This window comes from Crocodylus porosus, unplaced genomic scaffold, assembly GCF_001723895.1.
Source record: "Crocodylus porosus isolate Cpor-Errol unplaced genomic scaffold, CroPor_comp1, whole genome shotgun sequence".
In the NCBI taxonomy this organism is placed as follows: domain Eukaryota; kingdom Metazoa; phylum Chordata; order Crocodylia; family Crocodylidae; genus Crocodylus; species Crocodylus porosus.
The window spans coordinates 170129055-170151152 of NW_017728906.1; positions in this window are offsets into that span (position 1 = coordinate 170129055).

The following is a 22098-nucleotide window of genomic DNA, read 5'->3' on the forward strand; positions in this document are numbered from 1 at the left end:
ATTGCAACCTATTCCTCCCTTCTAGCGTACCCACATCCCCCCACATCTTAGTGTCATCAGCAAATTTGAACAGGGTGCTTTTTACACCTTTGTCCAAGTCACTGATGAAGACATTGAACAGTGCGGGCTCGAGGATGGAGCCCTGTGGAACCCCACTGCCCACCTCCCTCCAAGTTGAAAATGACCCATCTACCACCATTCTCTGGGTGCGGCCCTCCAGCCAGTTGGTGACCCAATTGACTGTGTGGGTGTTGACACCACAGTCCCCAAGTTTCTTAATGAGAACAGGGTGAGAGACAGTGTCAAAGGCCTTCCGAAAGTCCAGAAAGAGTATGTCCACTGCTACCCCTGCATCTAAGGATTTGGTGATCTGGTCATAGAAGGCCATCAGGTTGGTTGATAGGACCTGCCACTAATGAACCTGTGTTGGTTGCCCCTAAGCATAATCTCCCCTGCTGGCCCCTCGTGGACATGTGCCAGAATAATTTTCTCAAAAAGCTTGCCCAGGATCGAGGTAAGACTAACTGGCCTATAGTTTCCTGGGTCCTCCTTCCTCCCCTTTTTGAAGATGGGAACCACATTGGCCTTCTTCCAGTCCTCTGGCACCACACCAGATCACCACGAGTGCTCGTAAAGCCATGCCAGGGGACACGTACCTTGATGTAATGAGGAAATGATGTTCAGCAGTTTAGGGGTCAACCCAGTTTCTTCAGAATAGTAAAAAGGCTTGGTCTTTTGACTGTATCAAAGGCCTTCATCAGATTAATGAAGGGTATGTACAGTGGTAATCATTTTTCTCTACACTTCTCTTGCAGCTGCTTAACTACAAATATCATATCAATGGTCTAGCATCCTGAGCGAAAGCCACATTGACTTTCAGTATAAACTCTTTCACCTAGAGCTTGCAGCCTAGGGATCATAATGCGAGTGGCAATTTTACTGATGATATTCATCAGGAAGATACCTCTATAGTTGTGAAAGTCACTTGTATCCCCTTTGTTTTTGTATAATTGTACAAACTAAGGATCTTTGAAATCCTGTGATTCTACTTCCACTGTCCAATGGAGCAATATAAGTTCATGAGGCTTTCAGAGTAATTCAGTATTGGCACATTTGCAGATTTCAGCAGACAAACAGTTGTTGCTGGATGCCTTGTTTACCAGGAATCGATTTAATGGCTTTTGCAATCTTCTAACATAAGCTTGTTGTCTAAATCTATCACAGTTTTGAACTGGTAATCCTTCGAGCTCTTTGTGTTTGATTTCAGTCTCACTGGAGCACATAATCCCATAAAGTTCAATCCAGTGCTTGAGTTGTTTCTGGTTATCAGTAATGACATTTCCATTTAAGTCTTTCAGCAGAGCTGTTTTCTTCTTGGCTGGACCCATTGCTCATTTGGTGCCTTTATACATTCTATGGCTTTCACCTGTATCATCTGCTTTCTAAATATGATCTCAGAGTTTCAGCCAAAAATCTTGGGAACCCCTCTTAGCTTCCTTTTGCAAAGTTTCTAGGGTTATGATGTTGGGAGATTTCTTATACTTGGTTAGCACTGTCCTTTTGCTCTCAACTAGAGGTAGAAGGGTTTCAGAATGTTCATCAAACCAATCTACATTTTCCTTACATGTTTTGCCAAACACTGTTATAGCAGCAATGTACTTGCTGGGTGCAGATAGAAGTAACAATTTTCACCCATTCTGGACACAGAAAGTGGTTTATAGCCATGACCAGACACAAGGGCATGGCTGTAGACTGCTTCAAAACTGGCCAGTTGAGCAAAAACCTGAACCCTCGTTACATGAGGGTTCAAATGAAGACATTTCAAAATATTGCATCTTCTCTAACTTGTCCCTGCATCTTCTGTAACTTATGTCTGTGCTTCCACCCAGCCTGTTGGAGGGATCCAATTCACTCACCCCACCCCCCTAGCACTGGCTGGCAAACCCCTAGAGTAAGTTCCCCCTGCTTTCTTTCCCTGCTTCTATTCTGAAAACAGCTCAGACTTACAAGAAGAAGGGGCTATTGCTAAGGGAAACTGGCTGCATGCTGGCAGCCAGCAGATAAATTCCCCACCCCCTGGAACCAACAGCGAACTTCTGTTTGGCTCATGGGATTGTTGTAACTTTGAATGCTTTCTGAAAAGTGTTCTCAGTTACATCGGGGAGCTGAGCTTCTGCCTGCGTCCATAATTTTTTTAACTTTCCCAAGCCTCAATGGCTAAGTTGTTAGGTAAACTTACTTTCACAACTTCTTCATTGAATAGTCTTGCATTAATCTAAGTCTTTAATTTGACTGATTTTTATCTGAGGACAACTGCTAGCTTTGCTAAGATGGATTTTTTTTACATTGATTCTGACTTTACACCAAGTTAAGGCACAATCAGTGTCATGGTCCTCATTGCGATAAAACCTTGTATGTAGGATTTGTTTCAGGTAGTGGTGTGTCAGTAACACATAGATTTTGACTTGTACAAAGTTGTAACACTCGTCCATTTACATTCCTACTACCAGTTCCATGTTTGCCGAGAATATCAAGCCCAATTCTTAAATCTACATCAAACTCTTGCATTGAACTCACCAAGTAGTATAAAGGTCTCATTTCTGTGAGTCTTCTCAGTCTCTTCTTCAAATTGCTGGTAGAAAACATTTTTGTCTTTGGCACTAGCTTGAAGGGTAGGTGCACAGACACTAAACAACATGATGAAGCAATTCTCAGTATGCACTCTGGGTGTCACGAGTCAAATAGGGGCTTTCACAAGAAGATAGTAAGCTCTTTCTAACAGCAAAACCTACTTCCTGCTCTCTCCTTTCTCCGGCTCATTTCCCATGCCAGAATATTGTGTAATCATTCTTTTGGACCTAATCTATATCTGAGAGCCAAGTTTCTGATAACATAGCAATGTCAATTCCAAGTCTAACCAGTTAATAGTTTAGTAGTGCTGTTTTCCATAAGTCTGAGTAAGAATCAAACCCAGAAGTCTGAATATTCTAGCATGCAAGTCACTTTATCATTTTGGAAAATATAGAGCACACCAAGACCTTCAGTGTGTATGCCTAGACAAAAATATAGAAGAGTGGAGGCTGCCCTAGACCTACCATCCCCACTTTAGACCACTGAGACAGAGTCTGAAGGCCAGACCAAGTCCGGACTTCAGTGCCTCAATGGTTGTGGCTTCTGCCAGAAAACAACAGATTAAAGTTGTTGTTGACTGCCTAACACCTCGGTGAGGACAGGTTTCTGACAGAGTGATATCCCTTAGCCTTTTTCCAACCAAGGAATACCCATAAGACAGCAGTGACTAGTGTTTTGAGGCACCCTAAATTAGCCTTACTCTGGAGGTTGCAATATTGTAGTATTTTATAGGAGCTACACCACCATGAGTAGCCCCACCATATTGCCACAAGCCCTCCAGTTGGATGTAGTTAATGGTCATACACAGGGCCAATTTCCTGATATGCATTCATGATAAAAGTTGTGCCAAAAGTAATCAAGTTCTCTGGCTATCCTTTGCTGCTTGACTGAACACCTATCATAATAAAAATAGACTCTGCTGGTTCCCTTCTTTCACTTATCCTTAGGCAAGTGTATTTCCTTTTCTGACTGCTGGAAATAATTACTTAAGTTTTGTGCTTGAGAGGAAAACTGAAACAGTCAATCACAACCCATTTTCAGATTGGGAAACAACTTATGTTCTCAGTACCTGGAAAGATGAAGTACACTTTTTTCAGTTTTAGTTTATTCATTTAGTGTCTGTATATCCCAAGCATTAAATTATTTTAATTGCATATTAGTTTTCACAGCAGGATTTGTAAAACACTCTTTCAAAGTTTTTTTAGGCAGCCTTTTAAAAATTGCTCACCATTGCCCTAATTTTGCTTCTATTCAAATCTGTTATTTTTTACACAGTGTGTAATTAATTTGCAGAACACATTGCATCGGTTTTGAAAAGAAAAGTTTAAAACTTGAACCTTCATCTGCCATATCCCAGGTGAATATCATTATAACCCACTTGACTATGCAATCAGGCTCTGTTATTCCTTTTCCAGTTCAATTAAATATTTAATTATTTACACAAAGTAGAATAGTTCCAGCAGAAGAAAATGACCCATCTACAAATAGAGATAGTTAGCTGTGTTAGTCTGAAATTAGTAAGAAAGCAGTGTAGATACTAAAAAAGATAGATATAAATATAAACTACAAGCTTTGGTTAACCCAAGTTCACTTCATCGGATGGTGTAAAAGGACAAAATAGAGCAGAGTCTTAAGTGGATAGACATATTAGTAAACATAGAGTCAATAGCCAGATCCATGGGCAGTTAGGAGAGTCTTGAACCTGGGTTTTCCACATCTTAGTTGAGTGACCCAATAGCTGATCTAGGGTATGATCTAGGGTGCATAAAGATCTGAGATTTTTCTTTCCTATGACAAATCTTTGAAAAACCTTGGTTTTGTCCAAATATGAAACAGAAGATGTTGCTGAAACCTCCACTTTTGCACAACCACAAAATTACATCCTGCCCACATCTAAGTTCAAAGTAGTGGTGGTCATGGGAGAGCACAAGGAGGAGTACCATGCCTCAAGGCATTGCACCTGTTTAAGGAATTAGATATAATCCTGCTTCCAATTTATTCTTGTATGCAGTCATCTTTGGGCTTATGGCTCAGGTCTCTACCCTTTGCTCTTAAACAAAGCAGCATTTTAAAGTGGGCTCATTACTGTGGGATGATTATTGATACACTGTGCTATCAGCTTTTTCTGTATTTAATAGTTTAATATTAAAGTGAGCATATGTGGCTATAACAAATTGCCAGCTATTTGCTAATAATAATCTGGATACCCTACTTATGTCTAAATTCAGATTGCAAGAAAAGTCTAAGGACATCCAGATTATTGTTACTAAAGGTTATATCTTGGCATGCACTTATATATATAAAAACCCCTGGTAGATAATTTGTTAGTGATAGTGCTAATAGCTTGCTCTTGCAATCCTTCCCCAGAGTAACATCTAAGTGCTTTCTTTGCACATTAAGTGGCTACAACACTGAAGATGGACTTCCTAGCTGCTGCTGGGGGTAGGAGGGGTGGGAAGGGAGGAAGAAATTCCTCCTGATTCTCCCACTGGGGAATAGAGACAGGTTTGCCCCTTGTGGAACCATGGCAGGCAACTTGGCCCTCTGAACTAAGCAGTCAGATCCCAGATCCCCATAAAGGACTGTATCATCAGGGCTGATGAAAAAGCAGTTGTGCAAATAGCCCCAGAAATGTAACAAGTGGTAGGCACTGGGGCACTAGCCCCATGCACCTACTTAGAGGGGGCAGGTGGACAGCAGATACTGTTGCTGCCAGCCCAGCTGCCACAGTTGCCACAGTTGGCCTGGCCCCCACTATCACAGCTGCCGCCCAGAGTGCAGGCCCTGGTGTTACACTACTGACCAGCTCTATTTGTCTGTTATCTTATCACCAGTAAATACAATCTCTTCTGCTGAAGCCTTAATCTGAAATTTCCTTCAAGTAAAGGTATCTACAAAACTCCAGTGACTCCAGATCTGGGCCAGTTTGGTGTTATCACCACCCCCTCTTTATCCTTCCATCAGTGTTGAAGGGAAGTTTAGTTTAGAACTGGTTCTCTAAAGGGGTCTCCCTACCAAAGGGAGGCAGTGTCTTGGGACAGGTATCTATGGCCAGTTTTCTCTTCCAGCACCATCCACTTTGGGCAGGATGCATGTTCCCTTTTGTAACGCAGAGTCTCCATGGCCGTAGGCTACTTCTGCTGCCAGGATTCTGCAGCAGATTTGATTCCAGCAGGCATCACTGTAAGGCCATATTGAACACAGCCCATTAAGTGTAGCTGTGGGAGCAGAAAGAAAAATTCTCACCTAGTAAGCTTTAAAAGAGAAGTGAGGTTTATGTTACTTTACAGTCAAAGTGGGAATGGGTATAATTTTAAAGTTGTACAGCTAAAAGAAAAAAAATCATGTTTGCCTTCCTTTTCCCTCCTCATTTCATCTGGTGGAAAAACTTATTCAAAAGAGAGTGAAAGGCACTTAGGAAAATCTGACTAGTATGAAAGCTCACTTTAAAAAGAAAAAAAATCAAAATTCCCATGATCATGATGAACCTAAAGGGAACTTCACTGACGGCAACAGAGAATAAAAGGTAAGCTTTGAGTGTCTGAGCTAGACAGAACACAGCAAGTCAAATTTTGGTCAGTATTTGTGACAATCAACTGTGTTTCTTCTGTCCTTTCCCACAATTTCTTTTGCTGGCTGCAGGTGTTGGGACAGGAGGAAGAGGTGAGGTGAAAAAGAGTGATGCTGCCTTTGAAGTACAGATTCTTGCTGCATTCCTCTTCTCCAAGTTTGCTTTCTCTCTGCTTTTCACTGGTTTCACTAACCTCCTCTAGGCCTATGGAAAAGAAAAGGAACAAGAAATCCTGTTCAGTGTGAGGTCCTGTTCTAGTGAATTTGTTCTAAACAAAACATTTCATTTCAGCAGCTTTTTCACTGGGACCAGTTTGAATTCCATGTCCATTTGGTGGCTTGGGCTTTAATACTTTTATACCTATCCCTGTCCATCCCTGTAAATAACCAACTCATGCAGCACATGGCAGGCAGACGACAGGCTTCTTGTCATTACATTATAGATTTTCTTACCAACACCAACAATTAATTTGCTGCCGTTCTGCCTTGCCTTCCTCAACCCCATCTATGCACCCTGTTTTTCAAAAACCTACCTTTGCTCTCTAGTCCCATGCTGTTTCATTAAAATGCTTGCAAAGCCATCCTCTCTTAGTGCTGTCAGGGCTCTGTATTCTTCCCCATGGAGAACGTGTGCTCTGGAAGCACACCAGCACTGAAGTGCTCTGCTCTGCGTGGAATGTGTAAGCCGCAGCACTCTGTCAGTACAAGCAACCCCAAGCGGTTAAAGTCAGTGAGATCATGATATTGAAAGAACTTGTTTAAAGCCTGACTTTTACGTTCTTTTATTTTTAAATATTCATCTTTAGGGACTTAAAAAAACCCATGAAGTGTAGATTTGAATTAATTAATATATATACAGCTGGTTGGAAAATTTCAGAATTATGAAAAAATGAAAGGGATGTTCCCAATCTTTTTAGCTGTTCTATTAATAGGGTTTTTTTTCCCCTATCATTTTCTGCAGCAGGGTTTACATCTTCATTTTATATTCACACTTCATTACAACACAGGACAAGAAGTCAGAAGGGCTGGGTGCTATTCCTGGCACAGATTTCGTTTGTGACCTTGGGTAATTTACCTTAATGGGAACTGTTGATGTTCAGCAACTCTGAAAATCATGCCATTTAGCTACCTAAATATGGATTGAGGTGCCCACATCTGAAAATGGTGAGCCTAATCAGTTTGCCCTTCAGTTTCCCCAGATATGAAAATCAAGTTATCAACATTTACTACCACAATATTATAGGAAGGCTAGATGCTACAGTGACTGGTATTCAAAATCCCTATTTAACACACTTTAATTCATTTTGTAAAGGAATTCAAGATCTAAAAATGAAGGTGCTATATAAATGAGAAATATATTACATTTTCCCCTCTGCATCAGCAGCGTTGATATTTCTAAACAGCTCTCTTTCCAATTAAAGACAGGGCCAAGCAAATATCTGAACAAACAAATTGTTAGATGAAGTTAGTTTCTTATTCTGCTCATAGAATATTCAGTGTCTGTCATGTGGATAAACAACTGTTATTACAAGGGAACTGGGAGATGCATGCTGGAGGTCTCATTCAGACAGTAATAAAGCATCATTAGTGTTTCTAAGAATTATAGATGAATATTTTCTGACACAAAAGGTTACTCTGTTTTGGACTTCATTATGATGAATTAATCACTGGACTGGAAGTTGGTGGTTGCCTAGGGACCAATGATCATGACCTCATTATAGTCAATATAAGCAAACAAAAGACAGTCCAACCAGTAATATATATGCTTCAAAAGGCGTAATTTCCAAAAGCTAAGGAAAATGATGAGCAACGGTAATTGGGAGAAAAAAAATAGGCTGAAATATTTGAATATATGTTACTTAAGTTATTTTAAGAAAAGTTTGTTAGATAACCAATTCCATAATCAAGAAAGAAGAAATCTTGGGCAAAGACCATCCTGATTCAGTTGCAAAGTGAAGATAGTAATTATAAATACCAAAGCATTAGATAACAAATGGGGGGAAGATATTTGCATAACACTCAAAATAAATTTGAACTCATATAACATAGAAAATTGATAAGAGAAGCTAAAGGCATTATAGGAAAACTCATGGCTGGTAGGTCTAAAGATAAAAGGAGTATTATAACTATTTTAGGAACAACTGAAGTCCTACTAATAATATATGCCCACCCATTACCAGATGGTAAAAGTGTTCATAACAATCCTGAAATGCAGAAGTAATCAATAAATGTTTATGCTTGGTATTTCAAAAGAAACAGATTATTAGCATGTCATTCTATAAGGACGATGACTATTTACTAATACATTAATAAAAAGGAGGACTTCTGACATCTACTATTGATTACATTTAAATATTTTTAAATCAGCAGTACTGGAGCAGTATTTAAGAATCCTAGAAGAATTGACTGAGAAAATCTTTATCTCACCAATTTTAATTTTTAACCAACCTCAGAATATCAAATACATTTCAAAAAACTGAAAAATGCTATTGATGTTCAGTGTTGTCAATGAATTAATTAACATGTTTGTGAAAACCCACCTAGAAGGTGAATCAAAGGTGATGCAAAATGCCATTGCTGTTCACTAACTCTGTATCCAGGAGAACCAAACTATCCTGGTGAGATCTCTAAAGCCTTTGGTTGCTGTGCTGTCATGAACTTCTAGGTTTTTTCCACAAAACCACTATTGGGGTATCACTTTTTAGCAGTTTAAAGGATGGGAAACTTGGAACCAGGAGGAAAAGTACATAGAGGGTGGGAAAGAGTGGGTGCCCAGTACCAACTCATACCAGGATCCCAAGATAGAATTCTGGCAACATGCCTAGAAAAAAAACCCTCTAGAATTCAGTGCAAAATTAAGCAGTGGCATGTGAAGGTTAGTGCCCCTTTCATTACATTAAGAATGATGGGAGGATGAGCTTTGGGGGTTGAGAAGGAGAGGGAACATCTGGGAATGGAAAAAAAAATGACTGGTTCATTGCCATGTCTTTTCTTGAGGTACAAAAATTGCATACGTGGTCTGATGAAAGCAGCCTTAAAAAGCTCAGGACAGTTTCATGCCCTTTTCTCTTTGCTTCAGGGGAGACATGGTCAGAAAGAATGATAGAAAAAGTTATCTTTGGAGGGTGACTCAAGAGGTTTAATCATTCTGCAAACTCAATGTGTTGATGTTAGTCTTTTCTGGTAGTGCTCCAAGTCACAAGGTGTAATGGGGTTCTCTTCCATTTGAATTTTCTCCCTATTCCACTCTTTCAGTCAAGGTATCTAGAGTAGAAGTAGTCCATGTTGGCTTAGTTGATATAGGCAAACTCTGTGCGCTTACTTGTTGAGCTTCACTTTCAAAACCATCATGCCAAGTTAACCCTCCTGGCCATCCTCAATGACCTCTTTCTACAGCTCTAGCGCCAACTCCTCAAATATGTTAAATATTACTTCTTCCTCAGATACCTCGAACTCCAGAATCTCAATCAAAATCCTGTTAGGAACTTCCTGTTGAGACTCCTTCTCAAGATGGACCATTACTCAAAGGGGTTCAAAGTGGGATCATTGAAGAAGATAGGCTCTGTGCTGATAGCACCTACTTGAATTCTGTTACTGAAGGTGTTCAAAAAGAGGTTGGACAGCCACTGTTCAGGGATGATATAGATATAGATATAGATATAGATATAGATATAGATATAGATATAGATATAGATATAGATATAGTTGTTGGCACTGGATTCACAACCCAGCCCTGATACCTTGCTCCAGGTGGGTACAACCTTCAGACTGACCACAACTCCTTCAGTTGATAATAGGCAAATGTTACTGATATACAGTAATAGGAAATAAGAGCAATGTAGAAAAAGCAAGCAAGATGATTACAACATATATTACCCAAATTCCTCAGTGCCCAGGATATACACAAGGTGAATTTGTCCTTCCAGCCAGTAAGTAAATACTACCTTGAGGTTCTTTGCTTGAATGTCCAACATTAGCAACCCCGGAGGTTGTGGGCTGATGCCAACTGTCAACTTGCTGTTTTGAAAATTCCTCCTTTTGTATTCTTTCTCCTCTGATGACTCTTCTTCTTTGGTCATCAGGGACTGGTCTTCCTGTAGTCATCATACTGTCCACGTTCTGTTTTGTCAGCCAAAATCCTATTTTCATAAACCTACCACATGCACACCCTTTACTTTGGTGATTTCATTTGAAACCAGAAATCCCAAGGGTTTTTGCAAGTGGGCACTGTAGCCCTGGAGCCAGGCCTATCTCTATTATGAAAATAAAGTTTGGATGTTTTCAGTTTCCCAGGATGTGTATACCCATTGGCCACAGACACCCTGTGTTCCCTGAAGGCTGTGAAACCATGTGACAAAACAGGCATTTAGAAATCAATTAACCCTTGCTGTTGCCCTGGACCATTGTTCTATTATATCTACTTTACCTATGAGATATTTCCTAAAAGTAAAACTCTACATATCATTTTCTAGTCATCAATAGTCTATGTTCTATTATAGATATTGCCCAGGCTTCTGAGCTTTACTGATTCCCCCTTCCTCCGCTTATGCTACATTTGTCAGGGTGTTTTAATTCTTCCTCAGAGGTACTGGGCGCATCCACACATGCAGGTATGTGTGCTTGCAGCAGCTCAAATACAAGTGGCACAAATCTGAGCTGGGGATTTTCCCCTTAGCGCACATACCCGGACATGCACTTTGGTGTGGGGCAGGTTGTGCCACTTGGGGCAAAATAACCGTGCCCAGCTCCTCCTGGATCTGCAGTCAAGAGGAGCTCAGTAAAAAAACCTGTGCTATGCTGGCCCCAGCATCATAAAAAGCTGCCCTGACAAGCAGTTCAGGGCTACTTGCCCTTAAGATCTTCTGAGGCACTTGGTATCTGGGAACACTACCCCTTGTGCCAGCTGGACTGCTGAAGCAGCCCTAACCTGGATTGGCCCCTGCACCTTCTACCCACTTCAGCAGTCTGGCAGTGGTGGCTACTGCTTTGCTGTGACCTGCTGCCACCTGTGACAGCATGTGGCCCTAAGGCTGCACACCTGCCAGACCCTAGTGGGATGCCCCTACTCTGCCATCTGGACAACTATCACCTGGGAGATGTTCTCAGTGTTGTAGCCTGCTTTGAACTGTAAAAGCATATCCTCCTGGCCCCAAGTGGCCAAGAGGTCAGTCAGCTCCAGCTGGGTCCCAGGTGCCATTCCTGAGCAGGCTCCTATGCCTGGGTCCTGCCACCTGCCTCTCTAGCAGGAATTCCAGTGATCCCTATTTAAAAACTACAAAATATCTGATAAAAAATCCCAAATTCATTCTTTAAAATACCTCAAAATCCATGTTCTTCCACAGTTAAAACAAACAACCACTACACACACACACAAACACACACACATATATATATATAAAGAGAGAGAGAGATCAGTTGGGCAACGTTTTATTGATATATTTACAACGTTAAAGCATTTTGGAAGCCTATCAGTGTCTATTATCATAATAAAATAAATTCTAAATATCTATACGTTTTAATGTTTGTTTTTGGTTTTCTTATCATAGAACAATTAGACTACCCCTGACCCCTTTACTAATTAGGATGTGAGGACAACTGGCCCTGCAGCCACAGCTCCTGCCAGCAGGTCTCACTCTGTCTGGCAGTTGGGCATGATGGGTGTGTAATGGGAGGATGTGGGGTTTGCAGGAGGAAGGTGGGAAGGGGGGCGGGGTGGATGTGGCCGAGTGTGTGGGTGGATGTAGAGGGATGTGGAGAGATGTGGGGGATTGTGGGAGAACTGTGGGTGTGGTGGGGACTGTGTGGATGGGGCTTCTCAGGAGGATGGGTCCCCTGCCCCCCACAGGGCATAGCCTCCCCCACAACACATGGATTTTGCCCCCCACGGGGCCACAGCTCCCCCCTGCACACACTCCCCACTGGGACTACAGCCCCTCCTTCACAACCCTCTCTGCTGGGGCTACAGCCTCCCCCCACACACACACACACAGGGCCCACAACACACCTTCTCTGCAACAGCAGCCATGGGGTGCTCAGGACCTGCTGCAGCCAGAGCCCTCAGAGGTGCCCCAGTGGCTCAGAGGCAGTGCTGTCTGTACCACTCATCCTAGGGCCAGAGCAGCACTGAGCCATGCTGCTTCAGGCAGCATTGGTGCCGGTCTTGCCGTCAGATAGGGCTGGTTCCATGGCAGCAGAACCCAGGTTGGCATGCAGGGATTGCATGTTGTGCTGAGCCGGGTCCTACCAGGACTGGGGCTGCTTGTGCCATCAGGCCCAGCTAGTTCCATGGTGTCAGGACCTGGCTCAGCACAACATGTGGTCCCTGCCACCATGAAAACAGCCAGACCTGATAGCACTAGAGGCCCCAGTGTTTCCTGAAGCAACACGGCCCCGTGCCAAGCCGCGCCAGCCCCAGGATGAGCAGTACAAGTAGTTCCAGCTCTGAGCCACCAGAGATGCATCACGCCACTGGGGGCTCTGGCTGGCTACAGAGACCATGCAGGCACTCAAAGTTGCACCACCAGAATAGTTTGATTTTCAATTCCCTGGAACACAGCCTCAATGGATCAGACATTTTAAGCACTTCAAGGAAGTGTCAGGCCTGGACAAAGAGCTGGAAGCTTGCCAAGTGAGTACTCTTATGTACTCTATGGGAGATCAGGCAGATGAAATTCTGCTGTCACTGCCTCTTATGGATGCTGAGAAAAAGCAATATGTTGCAGTGGTAGAGGCATTAACTGATCATATTCTGGGCAAAAGAAATGTGATTTATGAATGAGCTAGATTCAACATCTGTAAAAAGGAGCCTTCAGAACCTGTGGCCAGATTCATCACATCTTTGTATACAATGGCCGAATCCTGCCAATATAGGGAGCTTAAGGAGGAGCTAATTAGCGACCGCTTAGTTATGGGGCTTTGTGATACAAAGCTCTCACAAAGATTACAGTTGGACCCTCATTTAACGCTCCAGAAGGCTATCACACAGGCTTGCCAATCAGAATTAGTTAAACGGCAACAATGAGAAATCCAGAATGATTCTCAGTCCTGTCAGGCATTAGTAATATGGATGCAATGCACGCTGTAAAGAAACTACAAACAAACACGAATAGAACTGACAGGCACAACAAATACAGGGAGTGGCCTCCCCAGCAACCACAGTGGCAAACAAGCAGGAAAGGAGGCCAGTCCCGCAGGTGTGGACAAACTCCAGGACATAGTCATGCTCAGTGTCCTGCTATGGAAGAGATACATTGGTGATGCAAAAAGAAAGGTTGCTATGCTTCTGTTTGTCGCTCCACCACCGGAGCCTGTGAAGTCACAGAACAGGATGAAGATGATTGCACAGTACTTTTCGATGAAGTTACAGACTCTTCATCAGATCCAAGAGTCTGGATGACAGAAATTGAGCTCAATGGACATCCAATACCATTTAAAATAGATACAGGAGCAGCAGTCTCAGCTATCCCCGATTCTTACTACAGCCCACGCAGGGATGGGATTCTCCTTACCCCTACTAAACAGTTACAGGGACCAGGAGACACTATCCTCAAAGTACTGTGATTCTTTAATGCAAAGATGACACTAAAATAGAGATGTATAGACCAGGAAGATTATGTGATTGGTAATCTTGTTGTGCCTTTACTTGGATTACCAGCTATACAGGCACTGCAACTTGTCCATCAACCAGATGAAATAGCAGACCAGAAATGTTTGGAGCAGTACTACAGAATCAAATACTCATTGCTTTTTTCTGGTCTGGGAAAACTATCAGGTGAATATCAGATACACCTAAAAGCTGATGCCAGTCTAAATGCATTAACTACTCCAAGACGAGTACCACTGCCACTAATTGACAAAGTTAAAGAAGAGCTAGCAGGCATAGAGGAAATGGGAGTAATTACAAAGATTGAAGAACCTATTCCTTGGTGTTCTGGGATGGTTCTCTGAAAGAGCAATAATACACCCTGACCTTGCTCTGAGGAGCACCAGAAGAATTTATCCAAAAGCTATTGAGACCACACATAAGGTATGATTACACTTAAGTTGAATTCCTTTCCCTGTCTGCCTACTTTAAATGATCTAGTGTTTCCATTTTGTTCTCTGAGAGGAGGATCTTGTGTGTGCTGTGCTGGCCCATTTTGACTATTTCTTCAAGTGCACTGTCAGAGTCCAAAACCCAATGGTAAGATTAGGATATGTATTGACCTCACACAACAGAACAAGTACATGTGCAGAGAAAGACATATTATTTCTTATGTGGAACACACCTTGGCTCAACTTGCAGGAGCCAAAGTTTTCACAGAATTGGATGCTCAGGCAGAGTTCTGGCAGATTCCACTAGCCTCTAAAGTATCCAAGCTAACAACTTTTATTACCCCATTTGGATGCTACCAGTTTAAACAGCTACCTTTTTTAATCTCATCAGCTCCTGAATTCTTTTCGTTTCGGATGTCACAGATATTGGATGGCCTAGAAGGAATTCTTTGCCATGCCAATGATATTTTGATTTTTGGGGCCACCAAGGCACAACACAATGCAAGAGTGGATACAGTGGTCAGAAAACTCCAAGAAGCTGGAGTTATACTTAATTGCACCTTTGCTACTTCACAACTCATGTTTGTGGGCCATTGGATTACACCGCGTGGGATCCAAACTTCTTGCAGGGGGGAAAGGGCAGGTACATGTCTTGAAGCATGATGGTTGTCATAGTTCCACCTCTGACAGTCCTGAAAAAGGGGGATGAAGTAGTAAGGGCTAACTCCCTTACTAAAGAGTGATGTAATCCACTGGAAGCGGTCAGTAGACCATTTTGGGTCAGGGGTTAGTTGTTACAATAAAGGCTTAATGAAAACACAGGTCTCCCAGCTTCTTCCAAAAACCCAGAATAACACCCCCCACCCCCCCCACCCCATAGTCCCTACTTACCTGGGGATGGAGCCCAGGTCCCAATCACTGCACTCCTTGTCCTGCAAATGCTGCAGCTGGATACCAGAGCATCTCTGTGGAGGACCTGAGCCTCTGGTTGCCTCAGGGCACAGCTGGGGACTGTGCCTTGTCCCACTTTTTTCACCCAGATTTTAGTTTGGTACCTGGATTTCCAGGTTCTAAATTTTGAGCCTGCACTGCAGATACGCAGCATGGGGAACATTTTTTTGTTCTGTGTATGCATCTTGCAGCATCTCAAACTCATTTGAGATGCCCCAAGAGGCATGTGCGGACTCATCTGGATGCGCTCAATGAGCATTGGCTGCAGTCAAGACTAGGAATTATCAAACTCTGGCCTTGAATCCAGGGCCTTGGCCTACCTGGAACACCTGCTCATCCCAGTTTGCTACCTCATCAGTGGAGTGTTGTGATAGACACACATGGCCAGAACCTTCCACCTGGGCTTAGGTACACACTCACTCCCTACCACCAGAGAGGCCAGAGATGACTCTTCACATCTGATATAAATCCCTGACCTGGAAGAGGAAGTGTCTGGACAACAAGCCTCAACTTTGTACTTAGGCTGCTGCACTTTTGACTTTTGTCTTTTGCCTCTAGTGGCTCTTTGATGGATTCTTCAGATACCTAACCCAGCTTGCCCATGAACTCTGAATTTGGTCTGACCCTTTGCCTTCCTTATCTGTCTGGCTTGATCTCCTGGATACATGACTTGGCAAGCCTCCCTACTTAGTTCCCCAGACAGAACATATGGCTCCTGGCTTCCTTACATATGGACTCTTCCCACTCCTCTCAGATCTTAGCTGCCTTTCCTGACCCTTGGTGATGCCCCCGAGACCTGGCTGCCCACAGACAGGTATGACAGAGATTGTGACTGGGATGTGCCAATGCTCCTGCTGGGATTTTTAAGCCAGAGGTTCCTGACTAAAGGGTCTTGACTGATCGCTATGTTTGGTGTGAGAAGAAATTTTACCCCATGGTCAGATTGGTACACATTGTGGAGATGCCTTCTTCTGTAGTGGGGGGGGCATGGCCTTCTACCCAGGACCTCTTGAGTATGCACTAACAACCTTTTATAGAAGCAGGACATTAGCTACCATAGTTCCCATGCATTACCAGCAGCAGGTTAAGATGTTATGTCTTGTGGTGTGTCCAGGTTGACCATAGTCTTATGAAGAGCTTGGATTATGGATTTGTCTAGGATGGGTCGGATAGGGATAATCCTGCTTTTGGCAAGGGATTGGACTAAACGAGCTCTGGAGGTCCATTCCAGCCCTACTTCCCTATGATTCAATAGTAGGGGTATTTGATGGGAAGGTCTTCTGGTCTTCTCATAACCTCTAATGTGTTCCTGTTTCACTTTCTTGACTTTCCCCTGTACTGAATCGAGCTCCAGCTTATGTCCCCTGAGACTCTGCACTTTCTGCTTATAGATGTGGATATATTGCCAAAGTAATAACTGTTTGCATAGTCCTTCCAGATATGTATAGGGATGTTGGCATGGTTACTGAACTCTCACTAGACATTTTGAGTTCTTCTAGGTTTTGGGTTCCAATGTATCTGAACAGGCAAGGTTCCTGAGTGACTGATTTTTGTGAAATCAGCAAAAGGGGGATTAATGATGCATTCCTATGCTCACTCTGCAAGGGGAGGCAAGAGCCAGTCCCCTCCACAAGTTGTACTGGAATTATTATTGGAGGATTCATGTGATAGTGTGTGACATGGAGCTGCCTACACAGAATGTAGTTGCAAAGGTCCCGACCTCATAGCAAGACATGTGTGCACTCTGGCTCTGCCTACCATGGAGCTTCCAATCATAGGCTAAATGTCTGACAAGGCCTAGGACAGACAATTAGCAGTATATATGATTAGTATGTCTGGGCTGAAGGGTTGTCTTGAGATCACAAAGCAATAGTAGTATGGGAATAGCCAAGGTGCAAAAGTTAGAGCTCCATTCATTTAGCTTATCAAAAAAAGATTGAGAGGTGTCTTGATTGTAGCATAAAAATACCGTCTCAGGGAAAAAATATCAAGTGAAAAAGGACTCAGTCTAATGAAAGAGGGCATAATAAGAACTGATGACAGGAAAATAAAACTAGACAAATATCTTAATCAGAATTTAGACCCAATGTTTTAATGTTCTGGTTGGTTGACTGTTGATACCAACTACCAAAGGGAATGTGGCTGGCTTTTCATTACTGGATGTCTTCAAATGAAGTCTGGATGCCATTCTTGAAGTTGCACTTTAGCCAAATCCACGTTACTGCTTTCAACACAAGTGTAACTGGGTAAAATATGATGGCTTTAAGGTAAGTGCTCTAATTTCTAATGTAAATGTTATGTAATCATTGGATATTCTACTTATTTAATAGTAGTATGAGTAAATCTCTTCCATCTAAAATAGATGATACCTTCAGTGCCCACCAGGAGGATACGAAGAAAACAAAGCAGAGCAAGTATGACAATTAAAGCAAGATGATCTAGAAGATGGGATGGAGTGCACACTAAGCAAGTTTGCAGATGACACTAAAATGGGGGAGTGTAATAGATACAATGGAGGGTAGGGCTGGGATTGACCTAGATAAATTAGAGGAATGGGCCAAAAGAAATCTCATGAGGTTCAACAAGAGCAAGTGCAAATTCCTGCACTTAGGACAGAAGAATCCCGTGCATCATTACAGGCTTGGGATCAACTAGCTAAGCAGCAGCTCTGCAGAAAAGGACCTGGGGGTTACACTGGGCAATAAGATGGATAGGAGTCAACAGGTGCCTCCTGCCGCTAGGCAGGCAGGGGATGCATAACCAGTGCACAGCTCCCAGAGCAAAGGCAGTAGGGTGCAGAATCCCAGCCTACAGTGGGCAGCCCACCTCTGCCCCACACACAGATCTGGGGGGCACACGTCCCCCATGCCTCTCAGGGATGAACACAGTAGTAGGGAGCCATCTCCTCCCCAGCTCCCTCCCACCCCCCACATCCTCCAGATGAGCCACATGTGGCTCCATTGCACAATCCTCCCCACCCAGGCTGGGAAGTGCCTGCCCCTGCCCCACTCCCTCTCTCATGATGGGGGCCTCGATCTGCCCACCCCTTCCCTCTCCTCCTCCACACACACTATCTGTGCGCCTGTCTGTGTGTGCATGTGTGTGTGTGTGTGTATCTGTGTGCCCCTCACTCCCAAACCACAGCCACCCCAACCTGCTGATGCCCCTCACTCCTGACCCACAGTATCCCACATCCTGCCAGGGTGTGTGGGGTCCCTCCCCAGGCTCTAAACCCCACACACACACCCACAACCTCCCCCCGCACCTTCACAAATTCCACCCCCAACACATACAACACACCCATGCCCCAACCATACAAAGTACCTGCATATTTTTGAGCTTTTCTTCACATAATTTTGAGGTTTTAGCTGTGTGATTAAAATCACAATTAATTGTGACTACACACAACTAATCACACAACTAATCACAATCAATTTTTTTAATTGTTTGACAGTCCTAGTTCAAACCTGAAAAATAAATCATATGCCCAGCAAAGTGATGCAAGTAACTGAAAGCTATTCCTTGAAGTGAGTCTCCTAACCCATGCACCCAATACCAATGGAGGAGATCAAGCCCCTTACAATGATAATGTATCATATCCAAATATAAATATTATGCCTAAAAGAAATACAATACCAAGCTATAAAGAATGGAGACTCTGACAGTGCACTTGAAGAAATAGTCAAAATGGGCCAGCACAGCACACACAAGATCCTCCTCTCAGAGAACAAAATGGAAACACTAGATCATTTAAAGCAGGCAGACAGGGAAAGGAATTCAACTTAAGTGTAATCATACCACATGTGTGGTCTCAATAGCTTTTGGATAAATTCTTCTGGTGCTCCTCAGAGTAATGTCAGGGTGTATTATTGCTCTTTCAGAGAACCCTACCAGCTGCCATCTGTCGTCATTGCAATGCTATTAGCCTTAGCTTTTCCTTTTCATTTACAAATCTCACTGTTACTACTTTAATATCCATTTACCCCAAAACAAAAAAGGGGCTGGTTTTGTGTGGTAGCACAGTTTTGTTAAATACAATCTGTTTGTATGTATGTTTTCAACCCATTTGTGTGTGCATGTGTATATATTGTATATGTATTTATGTAAATTCTTATGTATTTCAAATAAATTATTTACTAACTAGCATATCAATAAAAATAACAAATACATGAATAACCATGTGCACAATATCTTGGCCAGAGACTAAGAATTATCACGTGTATAATACAAAGGCACCCTTCCTAACCACGTTTTGTTCTTTTTAAAAGTGAATTCCACTGTAGCTGCCTGTGCTTTTAGGTTGTAATCTAATGTAAAATGTTTATAATTGAATAAAATTCTATATGGGAATGTAGTTAAATACAACAAAACAAGTGAAATATAGTTACCATGCCAGACAGCCATGTTAGAGCACATTATGTTTTCAGAGAAGAAACCCCCTTAATTAAACACTTTGGGCTCAATTCTCTGTTGCTTTTCATCTTACACTTCATCTTGAAGTTAGTGCTAATGTTCTGACGCAGGTAACAACACAAAGATGCAGGATAAGTAAAGGTCTCAAATCCCCAGGTGAATCTCCAGAGTTGACAGTCTGCATAGTTATAAACTCTGCATAGTTGCTCTGGGAATCACTGAGGCACAATACTCCTGAAACACACAGTGTTGCTGTTCCCATTTTATGGAACAGAATGACAGCTTGCAAAGAAGCATGGCAGGAAATGGTGCCAAGTCACATGTGAACAAAAGTGCAAGTCATTTCTTCAAAATATTTTCAAATCAAATATTACCTCAAAGGAGAATGACAGGCTTCAAAGTCTGAATAAATGTAGGGACTTACATGGCTTTGTACCATGTTTTGCAGTGGCATCAATAGAAACACTATCGCTGAAATCCTGGCTCTGCTGAAGTCAGTCGAAAAAACTTGTATTGGCTAACATAGTCAGGAGTTTAGCCTGTAGGGGACATCTTGTTAAAAGATTTCTCTCATAAGTGGGTTGACTATCAGGATTATAAATGAGCTTTTAGTGTGATCAAATCAGAGAAACCTAGAGCCATACCTATGTACGGGGGGGGGGAGGGAAGAGATATTTAATGATACCTCTGTTTTAATCATTTTCTCACGCTACTGTCATGTATTCATTATGTAACCTTTCAGCCTGGAGTTACTCTACACAAACTTTGGTCTTTTGTTCAGAGTGGAAATGAGAAGAAACAACCTGCTTAATTCCAACAAAAAGGATATGTGTTCCCTTCTACTTCCAATGCCTTCAACCTTCCATTTGTTCAGTAAGAAAATGTACAAATCAGTAACAAATGTTCAAATCATTTTAAGCTTTTAGCTTTTATTTGAGGATTTCATGAAAGTTAAAAGTGGGGAAAGCTTTCCACAGTTCAGACAGGTAAAGCACAGAAAATAGCTCAATGTAACTGAAAGCACAATCTGAAACCAAGATAATTTACTGGGTTATTTCATTACAAAATACATTGTTTATGATACTTTATGAAACACCCATTTCAATGTGCATGAAAATGGAATGCTGTATTTATGAGGCAAACCTTATGAAAGGCAGTATAATTTTAGTATCTTATACTTGAAGTATGCTAAAAATATATTACATTGTCATCAGGGAACAGTTATGGTAAGAAGACAGAGATCTCGACACTGAATACTGGATAGCTCTGGCTTGCTAAGAATGAGGTAAGGATTTATAACATATTGTTCTCTGGTGGTCTGGTGGTGCACAATTAAAAGTTATAGTGGCCGCCCAGTTTGCTAGTTTAGTCCAATCCACAGTAAGTTGCCTTTAGTCTTGTCACATTCTTACCAAAGTTCCTATGGAACCCTATAGTTCCCTTGAAAGTCTAACACAACCACAATGGATCCTAGTAGAAAGTGAGGGATCAGTGTCAAACTATGATCATAGCAGCTGACCCAAGAGACCTGGGGCTATAATTCTGCACAGTGTCACCCCTAGACCACCAAAGAAAATGATAAATGGCATAGCAAAACTCCTGCTGAATACTTGGTGTGAGGCGATCCGTTTTCCTGCTTCAGCTTTCTGGAATCCAGCAGTAGCAGCTGAAAACTGTCAAAAGTCTTTAGTTATGTGCACAATCATCAGAATGCGAGGAAAATAGCCTTTTCTAATGAAAGAGAAGGTAAATAGAGCTGGAGAAACTGGAAACATTCTTTGGTTTGGCTTCCAAAGAGAAAAAAAAATCTTAAAAGGCATTGTGCAGACCAGAGAGGTCATTAATCATAAGAAATGCACTTCCTCAAGTAAGTAGGGACATGTGCAAGCCTGTCATTTTTCAGACCATTACTCAAGAGCTTTCCAGAACTTCAGGATACAGTAATCCTTCCTTGAGATCTTTCTGGCAGTAGAGCTAGTAAATGGCAGCTTAGAGCTTTGTTCACATAGCAAGCTCCACAGCTTTCCAGAACATGGAAGCCCTGTACAATGTAGGCACTTGCCCTGTAAAATGAGCCTACTTCTGGCATTGTGCTGAATGTGTGCATATGGATAAGCAAATGAGGAGGAAACTTCACAAACTGTTGATAAAACTGTTGATAAATCTTCCCCATGATTCATGAGGTCCTACAATTGATACTTCCTGCCACAGCAGCCCTTAAACAAATACAAAAATATTTTAGAACCATAATGGATCGTAATTGCTACACTGGCTGCTTTTTAGTTGTTTGGATTTATTTATAAAAGACCTCTCTGCCCATTGATTAAGCCTCTGGACACTTTTAATATAAAAAGTAGCATCATTTTTTACACTGGACTGCCAAGAATGGGCTCTAAGAAGACATTGCACAAATCTGAGCTAGTTGAGGAAAAACTTGTTTGTGTTGATCGTAATATGTAGGAGCTTGATTTTTTTTTTTTTTTTTTAGCAGTGAAAGAT